At 61.1% G+C, this 21119-nt stretch overlaps 2 non-coding genes across 2 annotated transcripts; both read left to right on the forward strand.

Moving 5' to 3' along the window:
• The first annotated feature begins 12486 nt into the window (after positions 1-12486).
• Positions 12487-12605, forward strand: LOC131872006 (5S ribosomal RNA). Its single transcript, XR_009370191.1, has one exon. It is a non-coding gene; the product is annotated as a 5S ribosomal RNA (ribosomal RNA).
• A 5916-nt stretch (positions 12606-18521) lies between these two features.
• Positions 18522-18640, forward strand: LOC131872023 (5S ribosomal RNA). Its single transcript, XR_009370208.1, has one exon. It is a non-coding gene; the product is annotated as a 5S ribosomal RNA (ribosomal RNA).
• Positions 18641-21119: the final 2479 nt, after the last annotated feature.

The raw sequence follows: 21119 nt of genomic DNA on the forward strand, positions 1-21119 counted from the left end.
TCCAAGGCGGCCAAGGAGCCTCCCCGCATAGCAATCGGGGTGTGAGGTTACGGATGCAGCATTGATAGCAATCGAGGTGGGAGGCGAAGGATGCAGAAGTGAGAGCCGAGGGATGTAGCAGAGATAGCAATCGGGGTGTGTGATGCAGAAGAGATAGCAATCGAGGTGTGCGGTGGGAAGGGCCCAGCAGCCAGAATGCATGAAGCGACGGATGAAGCAGTGATGACAACCGGGCTGTGAGGAGAGGAGGGATGCAGCCAAGAAAGCAATCAGGGCTCGAGGCAAGGGATGCATCAAGGATAGCAATCATGTTGTGAGGCGAGATTCCAAAGGCTAAACGTGAGAGGCTGCAGGGTCGACTCAGAGAGGTCTATGCATGTGAGAGGCTGAAAGCAAGGTCAACTCGGAGCGGTCTATGCATCGGGCGCGCTTGGGGCGACTACCAGTGCCAACCCCTTATCCCGCGACGCGTCCGACAAAGAGAACGTTCCAAGGCGGCAGAGGAGGTTACCAGCCGAAGGATGCAGTAGCAATAACAGGTATAGTTCCGCGGCGGCCGAGAAGACTCACCGCATAGGAATCGGGATGCGAGGCGAGGGATGCGGCGGGAAGGCCCCGACGGCTAAACGGAAGAGGCTGCAGGGCCGCCTCGGAATGGTCCAAGCATCGGACGCGATTGGGACGACTACCAGTGCCAACCCCTTATCCCGCGATGCGTCCGATACACAGATAGTTCCAAGGCGGCCGAGGAGCCTCACCGCATATCAATCGGGGTGCGAGGCGAGGGATGGGGCGGGAAGGCCCCAACGGCTAGACGGAAGAGGCTTCAGGGCCACCTCGGAATGCTCCAAGCATCGGACGCGCTTGGGGCGACTACCAGTGCCAACCCCTTATCCCGCGATGCGTCCGATACACAGATGGTTCCAAGGCGGCCGAGGAGCCTCACCGCATAGCAATCGGGGGTGCGAGGCGAGGGATGGGGCGGGAAGGCCCCAACGGCTAGACGGAAGAGGCTTCAGGGCCGCCTCGGAATGGTCCAAGCATCGGACGCGCTTGGGGCGACTACCAGTGACAACCCCTCATCCCGCGATGCGTCCGATACGAAGATGGTTCCAAGGCGGCCGAGGAGCCTCACCGCATAGCAATCGGGGTGCGAGGTGGGGGATGCGGCGAGATGGCCCCAACGGCTAGACGGAAGAGGCCACAGGGCCGCGTCGGAATAGTCCAAGCATCGGACGCGCTTGGGGCGACTACCAGTGACAACCCCTTATCCCGCGATGCGTCCGATACGAAGATAGTTCCAAGGCGGCCGAGGAGCCTCACCGCATAGCAATCCGGGTGCGAGGTGGGGGATGCGGCGAGATGGCCCCAACGGCTAGACGGAAGAGGCTGCAGGGCCGCCTCGGAATAGTCCAAGCATCGGACGCGCTTGGGGCGACTACCAGTGACAACCCCTTATCCCGCGATGCTTCCGATACGAAGACAGTTCCAAGGCGGCCGAGGAGCCTCACCGCATAGCAATGGGGGTGCGAGGTGAGGGATGCGGCGAGATGGCCCCAACGGCTAGACGGAAGAGGCCACAGGGCCGCCTCGGAATAGTCCAAGCATCGGACGCGCTTGGGGCGACTACCAGTGACAACCCCTTATCCCGCGATGCATCCGATACGAAGATAGTTCCCAGGCGGCCGAGGAGCCTCACCGCATAGCAATCGGGGTGCGAGGCGAGGGATGCGGCGAGATGGCCCCAAAGGGTAGACGGAAGAGGCTGTGGGGCCGCCTCGGAATAGTCCAAGCATCGAACGCGCTTGGGGCGACTACCACTGCCAACCCCTTATCCCGCGATGCGTCCGATACACAGATAGTTCCGAGGCGGCCGAGGAGCTGGGGGATGCGGCGAGATGGCCCCAACGGCTAGACGGAAGAGGCTGCAGGGCCGCCTCGGAATAGTCCAAGCATCGGACGCGCTTGGGGCGACTACCAGTGACAACCCCTTATCCCGCGATGCGTCCGATACACAGATAGTTCCGAGGCGGCCAAGGAGCCTCACCGCATAGCAATCGTGGTGCGAGGTGGGGGATGCAGCGAGATGGCCCCAACGGCTAGACGGAAGAGGCTGCAGGGCCGCCTCGGAATGGTCCAAGCATCGGACGCGCTTGGGGCGACTACCACTGCCAACCCCTTATCCCGCGATGCGTCCGATACACAGATAGTTCCAAGGCGGCCGAGGAGCCTCACCGAATAGCAATCGGGGTGCGAGGCGAGGGATGCGGCGAGAAAGCCCCAACGGCTAGAGGGAAGAGGCTTCAGGTCCGCCTCGGAATGGTCCAAGCATCGGACGCGCTTGGGGCGACTACCAGTGACAACCCCTTATCCCGCGACGCGTCCGATACACAGATAGTTCCAAGGCGGCCGAGGAGCCTCACCGCATAGCAATCGGGGTGCGAGGCGAGGGATGCGGCGAGAAGGACCCAACGGCTAGACGGAAGAGGCTTCAGGGCCGCCTCGGAATGGTCCAAGCATCGGACGCGCTTGGGGCGACTACCAGTGACAACCCCTTATCCCGCGACGCGTCCGATACACAGATAGTTCCAAGGCGGCCGAGGAGCCTCACCGCATAGCAATCGGGGTGCGAGGCGAGGGATGCGGCGAGAAGGACCCAACGGCTAGACGGAAGAGGCTTCAGGTCCGCCTCGGAATGGTCCAAGCATCGGACGCGCTTGGGGCGACTACCAGTGACAACCCCTTATCCCGCGACGCGTCCGATACACAGATAGTTCCAAGGCGGCCGAGGAGCCTCACCGCATAGCAATCGGGGTGCGAGGCGAGGGATGCGGCGAGAAGGACCCAACGGCTAGACGGAAGAGGCTTCAGGGCCGCCTCGGAATGGTCCAAGCATCGGACGCGCTTGGGGCGACTACCAGTGACAACCCCTTATCCCGCGATGCGTCCGATACACAGATAGTTCCAAGGCGGCCGAGGAGCCTCACCGCATAGCAATCGGGGTGCGAGGCGAGGGATGCGGCGAGAAGGACCCAACGGCTAGACGGAAGAGGCTTCAGGGCCGCCTCGGAATGGTCCAAGCATCGGACGCGCTTGGGGCGACTACCAGTGACAACCCCTTATCCCGCGACGCGTCCGATACACAGATAGTTCCAAGGCGGCCGAGGAGCCTCACCGCATAGCAATCGGGGTGCGAGGCGAGGGATGCGGCAAGAAGGACCCAACGGCTAGACGGAAGAGGCTTCAGGGCCGCCTCGGAATGGTCCAAGCATCGGACGCGCTTGGGGCGACTACCAGTGACAACCCCTTATCCCGCGACGCGTCCGATACACAGATAGTTCCAAGGCGGCCGAGGAGCCTCACCGCATAGCAATCGGGGTGCGAGGCGAGGGATGCGGCGAGAAGGACCCAACGGCTAGACGGAAGAGGCTTCAGGTCCGCCTCGGAATGGTCCAAGCATCGGACGCGCTTGGGGCGACTACCAGTGACAACCCCTTATCCCGCGACGCGTCCGATACACAGATAGTTCCAAGGCGGCCGAGGAGCCTCACCGCATAGCAATCGGGGTGCGAGGCGAGGGATGCGGCGAGAAGGACCCAACGGCTAGACGGAAGAGGCTTCAGGGCCGCCTCGGAATGGTCCAAGCATCGGACGCGCTTGGGGCGACTACCAGTGACAACCCCTTATCCCGCGACGCGTCCGATACACAGATAGTTCCAAGGCGGCCGAGGAGCCTCACCGCATAGCAATCGGGGTGCGAGGCGAGGGATGCGGCGAGAAGGACCCAACGGCTAGACGGAAGAGGCTTCAGGGCCGCCTCGGAATGGTCCAAGCATCGGACGCGCTTGGGGCGACTACCAGTGACAACCCCTTATCCCGCGATGCGTCCGATACACAGATAGTTCCAAGGCGGCCGAGGAGCCTCACCGCATAGCAATCGGGGTGCGAGGCGAGGGATGCGGCGAGAAGGACCCAACGGCTAGACGGAAGAGGCTTCAGGGCCGCCTCGGAATGGTCCAAGCATCGGACGCGCTTGGGGCGACTACCAGTGACAACCCCTTATCCCGCGACGCGTCCGATACACAGATAGTTCCAAGGCGGCCGAGGAGCCTCACCGCATAGCAATCGGGGTGCGAGGCGAGGGATGCGGCGAGAAGGACCCAACGGCTAGACGGAAGAGGCTTCAGGGCCGCCTCGGAATGGTCCAAGCATCGGACGCGCTTGGGGCGACTACCAGTGACAACCCCTTATCCCGCGACGCGTCCGATACACAGATAGTTCCAAGGCGGCCGAGGAGCCTCACCGCATAGCAATCGGGGTGCGAGGCGAGGGATGCGGCGAGAAGGACCCAACGGCTAGACGGAAGAGGCTTCAGGGCCGCCTCGGAATGGTCCAAGCATCGGACGCGCTTGGGGCGACTACCAGTGACAACCCCTTATCCCGCGACGCGTCCGATACACAGATAGTTCCAAGGCGGCCGAGGAGCCTCACCGCATAGCAATCGGGGTGCGAGGCGAGGGATGCGGCGAGAAGGACCCAACGGCTAGACGGAAGAGGCTTCAGGGCCGCCTGGGAATGGTCCATGCATCGCACGCGCTTGGGGCGACTACCAGTGACAACCCCTTATCCCGCGACGCGTCCGATACACAGATAGTTCCAAGGCGGCCGAGGAGCCTCACCGCATAGCAATCGGGGTGCGAGGCGAGGGATGCGGCGAGAAGGACCCAACGGCTAGACGGAAGAGGCTTCAGGGCCGCCTCGGAATGGTCCAAGCATCGGACGCGCTTGGGGCGACTACCAGTGACAACCCCTTATCCCGCGACGCGTCCGATACACAGATAGTTCCAAGGCGGCCGAGGAGCCTCACCGCATAGCAATCGGGGTGCGAGTCGAGGGATGCGGCGAGAAGGACCCAACGGCTAGACGGAAGAGGCTTCAGGGCCGCCTCGGAATGGTCCAAGCATCGGACGCGCTTGGGGCGACTACCAGTGACAACCCGTTATCCCGCGATGCGTCTGATACACAGATAGTTCCAAGGCGGCCGAGGAGCCTCACCGCATAGCAATCGGGGTGCGAGGCAAGGGATGCGGCGAGAAGGACCCAACGGCTAGACGGAAGAGGCTTCAGGGCCGCCTCGGAATGGTCCAAGCATCGGACGCGCTTGGGGCGACTACCGTTGCCAACCCCTTATCCCGCGATGCGTCTGATACACAGATAGTTCCGAGGCGGCCGAGGAGCCTCACCGCATAGCAATCGGGTTGCGAGGCAGATTATTGGGAAGGGAACCCCCTGGGATGCGGCTCAAGCAGTGCCCAAAGGGACTGGAATGCGGAATCACATCGAGAGACCCAAATGCTATACGAGGGCTCAAATCGAATTATCGATTTGGCCACGACATGGACGCATCGGAACGACTACCTTTGCCGAACCACTCGCAATTGCATCCATACCGAAACCAATAGACATTTCCGTTAGAGCCCTCGCATAGCATTCGGGAATCTCGCATGCCCCTCTAAATCGACCAATGCTGGCGCTCAACGAAAATCCGAGCGCTACCACCGTTCGAGCGCCAGCATTGGTCGAGTTAGAGGGGCACGGGGGAGAATGCTCCAGTCAACACCTCCCCTATATAAGTTATTTGTCCGATTCTCGCACAACCGTAGTCTGCCTCGTCGAATCAAACAACGGTCCCAGATTCCGACTTCCGTTCCGTAGAGACCCAAAAGCTAGATGGAGGCTCGCAAGAAAGAGAGTCGGCGCATAGCAATCGGGTTTCTCGAACGTTTAGGGACCGAGCTCACTTGCGGATAGGGCAAAATCCGCCAAGCAACCCAAAAGCTAGACGGGGGCTCGAATCGAATCGCCTAGGCGGCCACAACAACGACGTGTTGGATCGACTACCAGTGCCAAACCATTCAGCAAGACTAGTCTGTGTCGAGGCCGGATAGAGATTCTCAGAGAGCGCCCGTATAGCATTTAGGAGACCTGCCGCGTCCCTCACACTCGACAAATGGTGGTGCACGTTTATAAATCCGAGCGATCCCAACCCTTTCAAGCACCAACATCGGTCGAGATAGAGGGGCACGGAGGGGGCTGCGTGAGACAACACAGTCCCCTATATAAGTTATTTGTCCGATTCTCACACATCCGAAGAATGGTCATCAAATCGGACAACAGCCCAAACTTCCGACTTCCGTCCCAGAAAGCCCAAGAGCTATCTAAAACGTTCATGGCCGGAACTCGATCGCGGCTATACCAGTCCGCCAAGCAACCCAAAAGCTAGACTGGAGCTCTAGTCGAATCACCTCTGTGGCCATTGCAAGGACGTGTTGGAGCGACTACCATTGCCGAACCATTCCGCAGGTCGAGTCCATACCAAGGCCGCATAGAGATTCACGATGAGCTCCTGCATAGCAATCAGGAGACTTGCCGTGTCCATCACAATCGATAAATCCTGGTGCAAGATTTTTGCATCCGAGCGCTCCAACCAGTCGAGCACCAGCATCAATCGACATAAACGGGCACGGGGGGAGGATGCTCGAGAACACTACCTCCCCTATATAAGTTATTTGTCCGATTCTCAAGCAGCCGAAGTCTGGTCATCGAATCGGGTCAAAGACCACAACTTCCGACTTTACCCACAATGCAAGTCATCGAATCGAACATCGGCCCCCGAGTCGGACTCCATGCGTATGTCAGGTCATCGGACCCAAATTCCGCCTTCCTGCGCATGGCGGGCCATCAATATCAACTCGGTCATCGGACCCAAACTCCGCCTTTCTGCGCATGGCACGCCTTCAAATCGGTCATCGGACCCAAATTCCGCCTTCCTGTGCATGGCGGGCCATCAACATCAACTCGGTCATCGGACCCAAATTCCGCCTTTCTGCGCATGGCACGCCATCAACTCGGTCATCGGACCCAAATTCCGCCTTCCTGCGCATGGCAGGTCATCGGACACAAATTCAGACCTCGCCAATATGCCTACGTATCGAATCGGTCATCGGACCCAACTTCCGACTTCATCCATACTGTAGGGTCTTTGAGGTTGGCGCGGTGCGCTCAACCCGGGGAGTCGACCCATCGAAGCATACACCTCCCCTATATAAGCTATTTGTCCGATTCCCACACCTGTGTAGTTTGCACCTCTGACCAGGACATCGACCCCAACTTCCGAACTCGACTGCAACGACGGCACCAGCGCCTTGGTGCGCACCTTGCGACGCACAGTCCCAACATTCGCCTTCCTGCACATGGCAGGTCATCGGACCCAAATTCCGACCTCGCGAGTATGCCTACATATCGAATCGGTCATCGGACACAACTTCCGACTTCATCCATACCGTAGGGTCTTTGAGGTTGGCGCGGTGCGCTCAACCCGGGGAGTCGACCCAACGAAGCATACACCTCCCCTATATAAGCTATTTGTCCGATTCCCACACCTGTGTAGTTTGCACCTCCGATCAGGACATCGACCCCAACTTCCGAACTCGCCTGCAACGACCGAACCAGCGCCTTGGTGCGCACCTTGCAACGCACAGTGCCAACATTCGCCTTCCTGCACATGGCAGGTCATCGGACCCAAATTCCGACCTCGCGAGTATGCCTACATATCGAATCGGTCATCGGACCCAACTTCCGACTTCATCCATACCGTAGGGTCTTTGAGGTTGGCGCGGTGCGCTCAACCCGGGGAGTCGACCCAACGAAGCATACACCTCCCCTATATAAGCTATTTGTCCGATTCCCACACCTGTGTAGCTTGCACCTCCGATCAGGACATCGACCCCAACTTCCGAACTCGACTAAAAAGACCGCACCAGCACCTTGGTGTGCACCTTGCAACGCACAGTGCCAACATTCGCCTTCCTGCACATGGCAGGTCATCGGACCCAAATTCCGACCTCATGAGCATACCTACTAATCGAATCGGTCATCGGACCCAACTTCCGACTTCATCCATACCGTAGGGTCTTTGAGGTTGGCGCGGTGCGCTCAACCTGGGGAGTCGACCCATCGAAGCATACACCTCCCCTATATAAGCTATTTGTCCGATTCCGACACCTGTGTAGTTTGCACCTCCGCTCAGGACATCGACCCCAACTTCCGAACTCGCCTGCAACGACCGAACCAGCGCCTTGGTGCGCACCAAAAGTGCGCACTTTTGGAGGGCACTTTTGTGCGCTCCAAAGGTGCGCACTTTTGGAGGGCACTTTTGTGCGCTCCAAAGGTGCGCACTTTTGGAGGGCACTTTTTGGAGGGCACTTTTGTGCGCTCCAAAGGTGCGCACTTTTGGAGGGCACTTTTTGGAGGGCACTTTTCTGCGCTCCAAAGGTGCGCACTTTTGGAGGGCACTTTTTGGAGGGCACTTTTCTGCGCTCCAAAGGTGCGCACTTTTGGAGGGCACTTTTTGGAGGGCACTTTTCTGCGCTCCAAAGGTGCGCACTTTTGGAGGGCACTTTTTGGAGGGCACTTTTCTGCGCTCCAAAGGTGCGCACTTTTGGAGGGCACTTTTGTGCACTCCAAAGGTGCACACTTTTGGAGGGCACTTTTTGGAGGGCACTTTTCTGCACTCCAAAGGTGCGCACTTTTGGAGGGCACTTTTTGGAGGGCACTTTTGTGCGCTCCAAAGGTGCGCACTTTTGGAGGGCACTTTTTGGAGGGCACTTTTGTGCGCTCCAAAGGTGCGCACTTTTGGAGGGCACTTTTGTGCACTCCAAAGGTGCGCACTTTTGGAGGGCACTTTTCCTGCGCTCCAAAGGTGCACACCTAGGTGAGCACCTTCGACCACACCTTGTAGCACACCAAACTCTGACTTTCGACTTCATCCGCAATGCAGGGTCTTTGAGGTTGGCGCAATGCGCACAACCAGGGGAGTCGACCCATCAAACCCAACACCTCCCCTATATAAGCTATTTGTCTGATTCTCATACATGCGTAGCCTGCAGGAGCAATTAGGACATCGACCCCAACTTTCGGCTTCTAAACGAAAACAAGGTCTTTGAGGTTGGTGTAATGCGAACAACTAGGGGAGTCAACCCATCAAACCCAACACCTCCCCTATATAAGCTATTTGTCTGATTCTCATACATGTGTAGTCTACAGGAGCAATTAGGACATCGACCCCAACTTTTGACTTCTTAACGAAAACAAGGTCTTTGAGGTTGACGTAATGCGCACAACCAGGGGAGTCGACCCATCAAACCCAACACCTCCCCTATATAAGCTATTTGTCCGATTCTCATACATGTGTAGCCTACAGGAGCCATTAGGACATTGACCCCAACTTTTGACTTCTTAACGAAAACAAGGTCTTTGAGGTTGGCGTAATGCGCACAACCAAGGGAGTTGACCCATCAAACCCAACACCTCCCCTATATAAGCTATTTGTCTGATTCTCATACATGTGTAGCCTGCAACAACGATTAGGACATCCACCCCAACTTCTGAATTCGTCTGCGTTGACCGCACCAAAGGTGCACGCCTTGGTGCTCACCAAAATCCGACTTCCGACTTCTTCTGCTATGCGGGGTCTTTGAGGTTGGCGCAGTGCGCACAACCAGGGGAGTCAACCCACCGAATGCAACACCTCCCCTATATAAGCTATTTGTCTGATTCTCATACATGCGTAGACTGCAGCAATGATTAGGACATCCACCCCAACTTTTGACTTCTTAAACAAGACAGGGTCTTTGAAGTTGGTGCAGTGCACACAACCAGGGGAGTCGACCCATCAAACGCAACACCTCCCCTATATAAAGCTATTTGTCCGATTCTCATACGTGTAGTCTGCAGCAGCGATTAGGACATCGACCCCAACTTCCGAATTCGTTTGCATTGACCGCACCAAAGGTGCACGCCTTGGTGTGCACCTTGGAGTGCACTTTGGTGCTCACCTCGGTGCACACTTTGGTGTGCACCTCGGTGTGCACCAAAGGTGCGCACCTTGGAGCGCACCAAAGGTGTACACTTTGGAGCGCACCACATAGGGTCTTTGAGAGGTTGGCGCAGTGCGCACACCAAGGTGGGTGTTGAGGTGCGTGCCGAGGTGGGTGGGTGCTAGGGTGCGCTCCATGGTGGGTGCCAGGGTGGGTGCGTGCTAGGGTGGATTCCAAAGAGGGTCATAGGGTGGGTGCCAAGGTGGGTTGGTGATATAGTGGGTTCAAAGGTGGGTACTAGGGTGGGTTCCAAGGTGGGTCACAAGTTGGGTGCCAGGATGCGTGGGTGTTAGGTTGGGTGCCAAGGTGGGCTCCTGCGTGGGTGGGTGCTAGGGTGGGTTTCAAGGTGGACGCGAGGGCGGGTGCCAAGGTGGGTAACAAGTTGGGTGTTAGGATGGGTGAGTGCTAGAGTGGGTGCCAAGGTGGGTGGGTGCTAAGGTGGATGCCAAGGTGGTTCACAGGGTGGGTGGGTTCTAGGGTGAGTTCCAAGGTGGGTCACAGGTTTAGTGCTAGGGTGCGTGTCAAGGCGGGTGTCGAGGTGCCTGGGTGCTAGGGTGTGGATGCCAATGTGGGTCATAGGGTGGGTACTAGGGTGGGCTGCAATGTGGGTGCCAAGGTGGGTAACATGCTCGGTTGGTTCTAAATTGGGTGTCAGGGTGGGTGTGCACCCACCTTGCCCGAGGTGGGTGCCAAGGTGCCAGTGTGGGTGGGTGCTAAGGTGGATGCCAAGGTGGGTGAGAAGGTGGGTGATAGGTTGAGTGGTAGGATGGGTGGGTGCCAAGATGGGTCACAGGGTGGGTGCAAGGGTGGGTAGGTGCTAGGGTTGGTGTCAGGGTGGGTGGGTGCTAGGTTGGGTTCCAAGGTGGGTGCGAGGGTGAGTGTCAAGGTGGGTCACAGGTTAGGTGCTAGGATGGGTGAGTGCTAGGGTGCAAAGGTGCCAGGGTGGGTGCTAGGATGGGTCGATGCTAGGGTGAGTGGCAAGGTGGGTCCACAAGTGTCAAGGTGGGTGCCGAGGTGGGTGCCAACTTGGGTTCCAAGGTGGGTGCCAAGTGGGCGACTGCTATGGTGGATGCCAAGGTGGGTCACGGGGTGGGTGCCAAGTTGCTAGGTTGTGTTCCAAGGTGGGTGCCAACGTGGCTGCTAGGGTGCGTGGGTTAAAGGGTGTGTCACAACGTGGGTGCCAGGATGGGTGCGCACCCACACTGGCCAAGACGGGTGCAAGGTTGGGTTCCAAGCCCGGTCACAGGCTGGGTGCTAGGATGGGTGGGTGCCAAGGTGGGCACCAGGGTGGGTGCACCCACCCTGGCCAAGGTGGGTCACGGGGTGGGTCCTAGGGTGGGTAACAGGGTGGGTACTAAGGTGCGTGCCAAGGTGGGTCATGGGGTGGGTGCCAAGGTGGGCACCAGGGTGGGTGTGCACCAACCCTAGCCAGGGTAGGTCACGGGGTGGTTGTCGGGGTGGGCGTCAAGGAGCCAAGGTGGGTGGCAAGTAGCCAAGTTGCGTGCCAAGGTGGGTGTCGGGGTGGGTGCCAAGGATCCAAGGTGGGTGCCAAGGAACCAAGGTGGGTGTCTGGGTGGGTGCCGAGGTGGGAGCCAGGGTGGGTCCCAAGGTGAGTGCAAAGGTGGGTGCCAGGGTCAAGGTGAGTGCCAATGTGGGTTCCAAGGTGCCAGGGTCAGGGTGAGTGCCAATGTGGGTTCAAAGGTGCTAAGTTGGGTGCGAGGTTGGGTGCGAGGGTGGGTGGGTGCCAAGGTGTGCTAGGTGGAAGCCCGGGTGGGTCGGCATCCCATGGGTGTCGAGTTGGGTGCCTGATGGGTGCTTCTTGTCAAGTTTTAGTCGTCGGGACTCATTTCGAGCCTTAGAGGTCGTTTCTTGTCCAGTTGCCCTGTCTTCGACCTGGGAACCCAATTTTGGTCCTCGGGTCCCATTTTTTTTTGTCTCGCATCCCACTTTTGGCCTGTGGCCTTTTCGGGGTCGATTCTCGTTTTGGGCATCAGAGCATGTTTCTTCTCCTAAAACCCAATATTTGTTTATTAAGTCTCGGAACACATTTTTGTTCTCGTGGACCCATCATGGGTCTTGGAACGCATTTGTGGTCCTTGGGTCCCATTTTGCATCCCGAAACTTGTGTTTTGGTGCTTGATCCCTATTTTGGGTGCCCACCTTGCACCAAGTGCGCACCCGGGGCAAACCGAGCGCCTTGGTGCACCGGGGCAAGATCGAGCGTGCACCCGAGGCGCCCCGAACATGCACCAAGGTGCACTCGGCCCACATGTGAGCGCAGGTCGTTGCGCCCGAGGTGGTGTGTGGGCACCGCGTTGCAGACGGGACACTGCACGCACACGACGCCCCGTCCAGGTGCACGCACGTAGGCCGGGCCGGGTGCACACCCGACGCCCTAGCAAGGTGCGCGCACCCGGGCAGGGCTCACACTTGGCGAACGGGGCGCACTTCGCGAGGGAGGGTGTGCACCTCGACGGGGGTGGGTGGCCGGGGTGGATTCGCACGTGGGTCGCGGTTTGCTAAGTACACACTGCGACAAGCTCATAACGGGTGCGATCATACCAGCGTTAGTGCACCGGATCCCATCAGAACTCCGCAGTTAAGCGCGCTTGGGCCGGAGTAGTACTAGGATGGGTGACCTCCCGGGAAGTCCCGGTGTTGCACCCTTTCTTAGTTTTTCGCCGGGCGTCGCAATGCTATTTGAATAAACCTTTTGCCCGTTTGCGTTCTCGTCGGGGCCGGGCCGGGCCGGGGTGCGCTGCCCGCACTACCGCGCGCGCGGGGGGCGACACCGAGCGCGCACCCGAGGCGCCCCGAGCACACAGGCCACGGTGCAACCCGGGCGTTGTGCGCGCACCCCGGTGCGCCCGAGGTGCTGCGCGCGCACCCAGGTGAAATCGGTGTGCACCTCGGCCAGTGCGCGCTCGGTCGAGTCGCGCACGTTGGCCAAGGTGCACGGTGATGTTTCTTACTCTAAGGTTCCGCACCAGACGCCCGGGACAGGTGAGCGAAGCTGGGCGGGGCCGGGTGCGCGGCCGGGGCAGGTGCACGCAGCTGGAGAGAGCTTTGGAGCACACCAGAGGTGCGCACCTTGGAGCACACTTCGGAGCGCACCAATGATGCGCTCCATTCAAAAGTTTCCTGAAAAGGCAAAAAAAGTTGAGATTATAGAATTTCCCACTTGAGAGATTGTAAAAAAAAAAAATTTAAAATGAAGGAAACGCGGGTGCCAAGGTGTGCGCGCCCGGGTGCGCAGCCCAGCCAAGGTGTGCGCACCAAGGCGCCCACCCTGGCGAAGGTGCACGCAAGGTGCGCACCCGAGGCAAACCGGACAATTAACCCAACTTTCGACTTCGCGCGCACCTGCGCACCTTGGAGCGCACTTCGGAGCGCTCCTTGTTGCGCACCAATCTTGGGCACCTCGGAGTGCACCATGGCGCCCACCAAGGTGCGCACCCGGGGCAAACCGAGCTCCGACTTCGTGCGCACCTTGGAGCGCACGAAAGGTGCGCACCATGGCGCCCACCAAGGTGCGCAGCCCAGCCAAGGCGTGCGCATCAAGGTGCGCACCCTGGCGAAGGTGCGCACCCGGGGCAAACCGAGCTCCGACTTCGTGCGCACCTTGGAGCGCACAAAGGGTGCGCAACCCAGCCAAGGTGTGCGCACCCCGGGCAAACCGAGCTCCGAATCGTGCGCACCTTGGAGCACACTTCGGAGCCCTCCTTGGTGCGCACCGATGTTGCGCACCTCGGAGCGCACCCGGGGAAAACAATGCAATTAACCCGACTTTCGACTTCGTGGGCACCTCGGAGCGCTCTCGGGTTCGCACCTCGGAGCACACCGAGGTGCGCACCTTTGATGCGCTGCCTTCACCAATTTCCAGAAAAGGCAAGAAAACATTGAGAAGGTGTGCGCACCGAGGTGCCCACCCTGGCGAAGGTGCACGCGAGGTGCGCACCCGGGGCAAACCGGGCTCCGACTTCGTGCACGCCATGCTGCGCACCTTGGAGGGCCATGGTGCGCACCTTGGAGCACACTTCGGAGCGCTCAATGGTGCCCAACCCAGCCAAGGTGCCCACCGCGGCGAAGGTGCACGCGAGGTGCGCACCCGGGGCAAACCGGGCTCCGACTTCGTGCACGCCGCACCTTGGAGCACACTTCGGAGCGCTCCTTGGTGCACACCAGGGCGCGCAACCCAGCCGAGGTGCCCACCCCGGCGAAGGTGCACGCGGGGTGCGCACCCGAGGCAAACCGGGCTCCGACTTCGTGCACGCCATGGTGCCCACCGCGGCGAAGGTGCACGCGAGGTGCGCACCCGGGGCAAACCGGGCTCCGACTTCGTGCACGCCGCACCTTGGAGCACACTTCGGAGCGCTCCTTGGTGCGCACCAGGGCGCGCAACCCAGCCGAGGTGCCCACCCCGGCGAAGGTGCACGCGAGGTGCGCACCCGGGGCAAACCGGGCTCCGACTTCGTGCACGCCATGGTGCCCACCGCGGCGAAGGTGCACGCGAGGTGCGCACCCGGGGCAAACCGGGCTCCGACTTCGTGCACGCCGCACCTTGGAGCACACTTCGGAGCGCTCCTTGGTGCGCACCATGGTGCCCACCAGGGCGCGCAACCCCGCCGAAGGTGCACGCGAGGTGCGCACCCGGGGCAAACCGGGCTCCGACTTCGTGCACGCCGCACCTTGGAGCACACTTCGGAGCGCTCCTTGGTGCGCACCAGGGCGCGCAACCCCGCCGAAGGTGCACGCGAGGTGCGCACCCGGGGCAAACCGGGCTCCGACTTCGTGCACGCCATGGTGCGCACCAGGGTGCCCACCGCGGCGAAGGTGCGCACCCGGGGCAAACCGGGCTCCGACTTCGTGCACGCCGCACCTTGGAGCACACTTCGGAGCGCTCCTTGGTGCGCACCAGGGCGCGCAACCCAGCCGAGGTGCCCACCCCGGCGAAGGTGCACGCGAGGTGCGCACCCGGGGCAAACCGGGCTCCGACTTCGTGCACGCCATGGTGCCCACCGCGGCGAAGGTGCGCACCCGGGGCAAACCGGGCTAGGACTTCGTGCACGCCGCACCTTGGAGCACACTTCGGAGCGCTCCTTGGTGCGCACCATGGTGCCCACCAGGCCGCGCAACCCAGCCAAGGTGTGCGCACCAAGGTGCACGCGAGGTGCGCACCCGGGGCAAACCGGGGTCCGGCTTCGTGCACGCCGCACCTTGGAGCACACATCGGGGCGCTCCCGGGTTCGCACCGGCGTTGCGCACCGTGGTGGGCACCTCGGAGCGCACCGTGGTGGGCACCTCGGAGCACACCAAGGTGGGCAGCGAGGTGCGCACCTTTGATGCGATGCCTTCACTAATTTCCATAAAAGGCAAAAGAAAACGAGATTTTAAAATTTCCGTTTTGAAAGATAGTGAGAAAAAGGGAATGCTGGTGCCATCTTGAGCCCGCCCTGGTGCGCAGCCCAGCCAAGGTGTGCGCACCAAGGTGCCCACCCTGGCGAAGGTGCGCGCCCGGGCAATTAACCCAACTTCCAACTTCGCGCGCGCCAGGGTGGGAGCGCACCCAACAACCGGGCCTGGGAAGAGCCAATGCGAGAAACCCCACCAAACGCTCTGACAAAAAAAGAGGGGGCGCTCCAGTAACCCCGCTTCGGAGCGCACCCTGGGCAAACCCAGCCAGGGTGCCCACCCCGGCCAAGGTGCAGGCGAGGTGCGCACCCGGGGCAAACCGGGCTCCGACAACGTGCACGCCGCACCTTGGAGCACACTTCGTAGCGCTCCCGGGTGCGCACCTCAGAGCACACCAAGGTGGGCAGCGAGGTGCGCACCTTTGATGCGCTGCCTTCACTAATTTCCAGAAAAGGCAAAAAAAAGAGGAGATTTTAAAATTTCCGTTTTGAAAGATAGTGAAAAAAACGGAACGCGGGTGCCATCTTGAGCCCGCCCGGGTGCACAGCCCAGGTAAGGTGCCCACCCTGGCAAAGGTGCGCACCCGGGCAATTAACCCTACTTCCGACTTCGTGCGCGCCAGGGTGGCAACCGGGCCTGGGAAGAGCCAATGCGAGAAACCCCACCAAACGCTCCGACAAAAAAAGAGGCGGCGCTCCAATAACCCCGCTTCGGAGCGCAGCCGGGGCAAACCCAGCCAAGGTGCCCACCCCGACGAAGGTGCACGCGAGGTGCGCACCCGGGGCAAACCGGGCTCCGACAACGTGCACGCAGCACCTTGGAGCACACTTCGAAGCACTCCCGGGTGCCCACCGGCGTTGCGCACCGTGGTGGGCAGCGAGGTGCGCACCTTTGATGCGCTGCCTTCACTAATTTCCAGAAAAGGCAAAAAAAAATGAGATTTTAAAATTTCCGTTTTGAAAGATAGTGAAAAAAACGGAACGCGGGTGCCATCTTGAGCCCGCCCTGGTGCGCAGCCCAGGCAAGGCATGCGCACCAAGGTGCCCACCCGCGGTGCACACCCGGGGCAAACCGGGCTCCGACTTCGTGCAGGCCGCACCTTGGAGCACACTTCGGAGCGCTCCTTGGTGCGCACCATGGTGCCCACCAGGGCGCACCCGGGGCAAACCGGGCTCCGACTTCGTGCACGCCGCACCTTGGAGCACACATCGGAGCGCTCCCAGGTTCGCACCAGCGTTGCGCACCTTTGATGCGCTGCCTTCACTAATTTCCAGAAAAGGCAAAAAAAAACGATATTTTAAAATTTCCGTTCTGAAAGATAGTGAAAAAAACGGAACGCGGGTGCCATCTTGAGCCCTTCCTGGTGCGCAGCCCAGGCAAGTTGTGCGCACCAAGGTGCCCACCCTGGCGGAGGTGCGCGCCCGGGGCAAACCGGGCTCCGACTTCGTGCACTGCATGGTGCCCACCAAGGCGCGCAACCCAGCCAAGGTGCCCACCGCAGCGAAGGTGCACGCGAGGTGCGCACCCGAGGTGCACACCCGGGGCAAACCGAGCTCCGACTTCGTGCACGCCGCACCTTGGAGCACACTTCAGAGCGCTCCTTGGTGCGCACCAGGGCGCGCAACCCAGCCAAGGTGCTCACCCCGACGAAGGTGCACGCGAGGTGCGCACCCGGGGCAAGCCGGGCTCGGACTTCGTGCACGCCGCACCTTGGAGCACACATCGGAGCGCTCCCGGGTTCGCACCAGCATTGCGCACCTTTGATGCGCTGCCTTCACTAATTTCCAGAAAAGGCAAAAAAAAAAAAAAAACGAGATTTTAAAATTTCCGTTTTGAAAGATAGTGAAAAAAACGGAACGCGGGTGCCATCTTGAGCCCGCCCTGGTGTGCAGCCCAGGCAAGTTGTGCGCACCAAGGCACCCACCCTGGCCAAGGTGGGTCACGGGGTGGGTCCTAGGGTGGGTAACGGGGTGGGTACTAAGGTGCGTGCCAAGGTGGGTCATGGGGTGGGTGCCAAGGTGGGCACCAGGGTGGGTGTGCACCAACCCTAGCCAGGGTAGGTCACGGGGTGGTTGTCGGGGTGGGCGTCAAGGAGCCAAGGTGGGTGGCAAGTAGCCAAGTTGCGTGCCAAGGTGGGTGTCGGGGTGGGTGCCAAGGATCCAAGGTGGGTGCCAAGGAACCAAGGTGGGTGTCTGGGTGGGTGCCGAGGTGGGAGCCAGGGTGGGTCCCAAGGTGAGTGCAAAGGTGGGTGCCAGGGTCAAGGTGAGTGCCAATGTGGGTTCCAAGGTGCCAGGGTCAGGGTGAGTGCCAATGTGGGTTCAAAGGTGCTAAGTTGGGTGCGAGGTTGGGTGCGAGGGTGGGTGGGTGCCAAGGTGTGCTAGGTGGAAGCCCGGGTGGGTCGGCATCCCATGGGTGTCGAGTTGGGTGCCTGATGGGTGCTTCTTGTCAAGTTTTAGTCGTCGGGACTCATTTCGAGCCTTAGAGGTCGTTTCTTGTCCGGTTGCCCTGTCTTCGACCTGGGAACCCAATTTTGGTCCTCGGGTCCCATTTTTTTTTGTCTCGCATCCCACTTTTGGCCTGTGGCCTTTTCGGGGTCGATTCTCGTTTTGGGCATCAGAGCATGTTTCTTCTCCTAAAACCCAATATTTGTTTATTAAGTCTCGGAACACATTTTTGTTCTCGTGGACCCATCATGGGTCTTGGAACGCATTTGTGGTCCTTGGGTCCCATTTTGCATCCCGAAACTTGTGTTTTGGTGCTTGATCCCTATTTTGGGTGCCCACCTTGCACCAAGTGCGCACCCGGGGCAAACCGAGCGCCTTGGTGCACCGGGGCAAGATCGAGCGTGCACCCGAGGCGCCCCGAACATGCACCAAGGTGCACTCGGCCCACATGTGAGCGCAGGTCGTTGCGCCCGAGGTGGTGTGTGGGCACCGCGTTGCAGACGGGACACTGCACGCACACGACGCCCCGTCCAGGTGCACGCACGTAGGCCGGGCCGGGTGCACACCCGACGCCCTAGCAAGGTGCGCGCACCCGGGCAGGGCTCACACTTGGCGAACGGGGCGCACTTCGCGAGGGAGGGTGTGCACCTCGACGGGGGTGGGTGGCCGGGGTGGATTCGCACGTGGGTCGCGGTTTGCTAAGTACACACTGCGACAAGCTCATAACGGGTGCGATCATACCAGCGTTAGTGCACCGGATCCCATCAGAACTCCGCAGTTAAGCGCGCTTGGGCCGGAGTAGTACTGGGATGGGTGACCTCCCGGGAAGTCCCGGTGTTGCACCCTTTTTTAGTTTTTCGCCGGGCGTCGCAATGCTATTTGAATAAACCTTTTGCCCGTTTGCGTTCTCGTCGGGGCCGGGCCGGGCCGGGGTGCGCTGCCCGCACTACCGCGCGCGCGGGGGCGACACCGAGCGCGCACCCGAGGCGCCCCGAGCACACAGGCCACGGTGCAACCCGGGCGTTGTGCGCGCACCCCGGTGCGCCCGAGGTGCTGCGCGCGCACCCAGGTGAAATCGGTGTGCACCTCGGCCAGTGCGCGCTCGGTCGAGTCGCGCACGTTGGCCAAGGTGCACGGTGATGTTTCTTACTCTAAGGTTCCGCACCAGACGCCCGGGACAGGTGAGCGAAGCTGGGCGGGGCCGGGTGCGCGGCCGGGGCAGGTGCACGCAGCTGGAGAGAGCTTTGGAGCACACCAGAGGTGCGCACCTTGGAGCACACTTCGGAGCGCACCAATGATGCGCTCCATTCAAAAGTTTCCTGAAAAGGCAAAAAAAGTTGAGATTATAGAATTTCCCACTTGAGAGATTGTAAAAAAAAAAAATTTAAAATGAAGGAAACGCGGGTGCCAAGGTGTGCGCGCCCGGGTGCGCAGCCCAGCCAAGGTGTGCGCACCAAGGCGCCCACCCTGGCGAAGGTGCACGCAAGGTGCGCACCCGAGGCAAACCGGACAATTAACCCAACTTTCGACTTCGCGCGCACCTGCGCACCTTGGAGCGCACTTCGGAGCGCTCCTTGGTGCGCACCAATCTTGGGCACCTCGGAGTGCACCATGGCGCCCACCAAGGTGCGCACCCGGGGCAAACCGAGCTCCGACTTCGTGCGCACCTTGGAGCGCACGAAAGGTGCGCACCATGGCGCCCACCAAGGTGCGCAGCCCAGCCAAGGCGTGCGCATCAAGGTGCGCACCCTGGCGAAGGTGCGCACCCGGGGCAAACCGAGCTCCGACTTCGTGCGCACCTTGGAGCGCACAAAGGGTGCGCAACCCAGCCAAGGTGTGCGCACCCCGGGCAAACCGAGCTCCGAATCGTGCGCACCTTGGAGCACACTTCGGAGCCCTCCTTGGTGCGCACCGATGTTGCGCACCTCGGAGCGCACCCGGGGAAAACAATGCAATTAACCCGACTTTCGACTTCGTGGGCACCTCGGAGCGCTCTCGGGTTCGCACCTCGGAGCACACCGAGGTGCGCACCTTTGATGCGCTGCCTTCACCAATTTCCAGAAAAGGCAAGAAAACATTGAGAAGGTGTGCGCACCGAGGTGCCCACCCTGGCGAAGGTGCACGCGAGGTGCGCACCCGGGGCAAACCGGGCTCCGACTTCGTGCACGCCATGCTGCGCACCTTGGAGGGCCATGGTGCGCACCTTGGAGCACACTTCGGAGCGCTCAATGGTGCCCAACCCAGCCAAGGTGCCCACCGCGGCGAAGGTGCACGCGAGGTGCGCACCCGGGGCAAACCGGGCTCCGACTTCGTGCACGCCGCACCTTGGAGCACACTTCGGAGCGCTCCTTGGTGCGCACCAGGGCGCGCAACCCAGCCGAGGTGCCCACCCCGGCGAAGGTGCACGCGGGGTGCGCACCCGGGGCAAACCGGGCTCCGACTTCGTGCACGCCATGGTGCCCACCGCGGCGAAGGTGCACGCGAGGTGCGCACCCGGGGCAAACCGGGCTCCGACTTCGTGCACGCCGCACCTTGGAGCACACTTCGGAGCGCTCCTTGGTGCGCACCAGGGCGCGCAACCCAGCCGAGGTGCCCACCCCAGCGAAGGTGCACGCGAGGTGCGCACCCGGGGCAAACCGGGCTCCGACTTCGTGCACGCCATGGTGCCCACCGCGGCGAAGGTGCACGCGAGGTGCGCACCCGGGGCAAACCGGGCTCCGACTTCGTGCACGCCATGGTGCCCACCGCGGCGAAGGTGCACGCGAGGTGCGCACCCGGGGCAAACCGGGCTCCGACTTCGTGCACGCCGCACCTTGGAGCACACTTCGGAGCGCTCCTTGGTGCGCACCATGGTGCCCACCAGGGCGCGCAACCCCGCCGAAGGTGCACGCGAGGTGCGCACCCGGGGCAAACCGGGCTCCGACTTCGTGCACGCCGCACCTTGGAGCACACTTCGGAGCGCTCCTTGGTGCGCACCAGGGCGCGCAACCCCGCCGAAGGTGCACGCGAGGTGCGCACCCGGGGCAAACCGGGCTCCGACTTCGTGCACGCCATGGTGCGCACCAGGGTGCCCACCGCGGCGAAGGTGCGCACCCGGGGCAAACCGGGCTCCGACTTCGTGCACGCCGCACCTTGGAGCACACTTCGGAGCGCTCCTTGGTGCGCACCAGGGCGCGCAACCCAGCCGAGGTGCCCACCCCGGCGAAGGTGCACGCGAGGTGCGCACCCGGGGCAAACCGGGCTCCGACTTCGTGCACGCCATGGTGCCCACCGCGGCGAAGGTGCGCACCCGGGGCAAACCGGGCTAGGACTTCGTGCACGCCGC

The sequence above is a fragment of the Cryptomeria japonica genome, unplaced genomic scaffold (assembly GCF_030272615.1).
Source record: "Cryptomeria japonica unplaced genomic scaffold, Sugi_1.0 HiC_scaffold_504, whole genome shotgun sequence".
Taxonomy (NCBI): domain Eukaryota; kingdom Viridiplantae; phylum Streptophyta; class Pinopsida; order Cupressales; family Cupressaceae; genus Cryptomeria; species Cryptomeria japonica.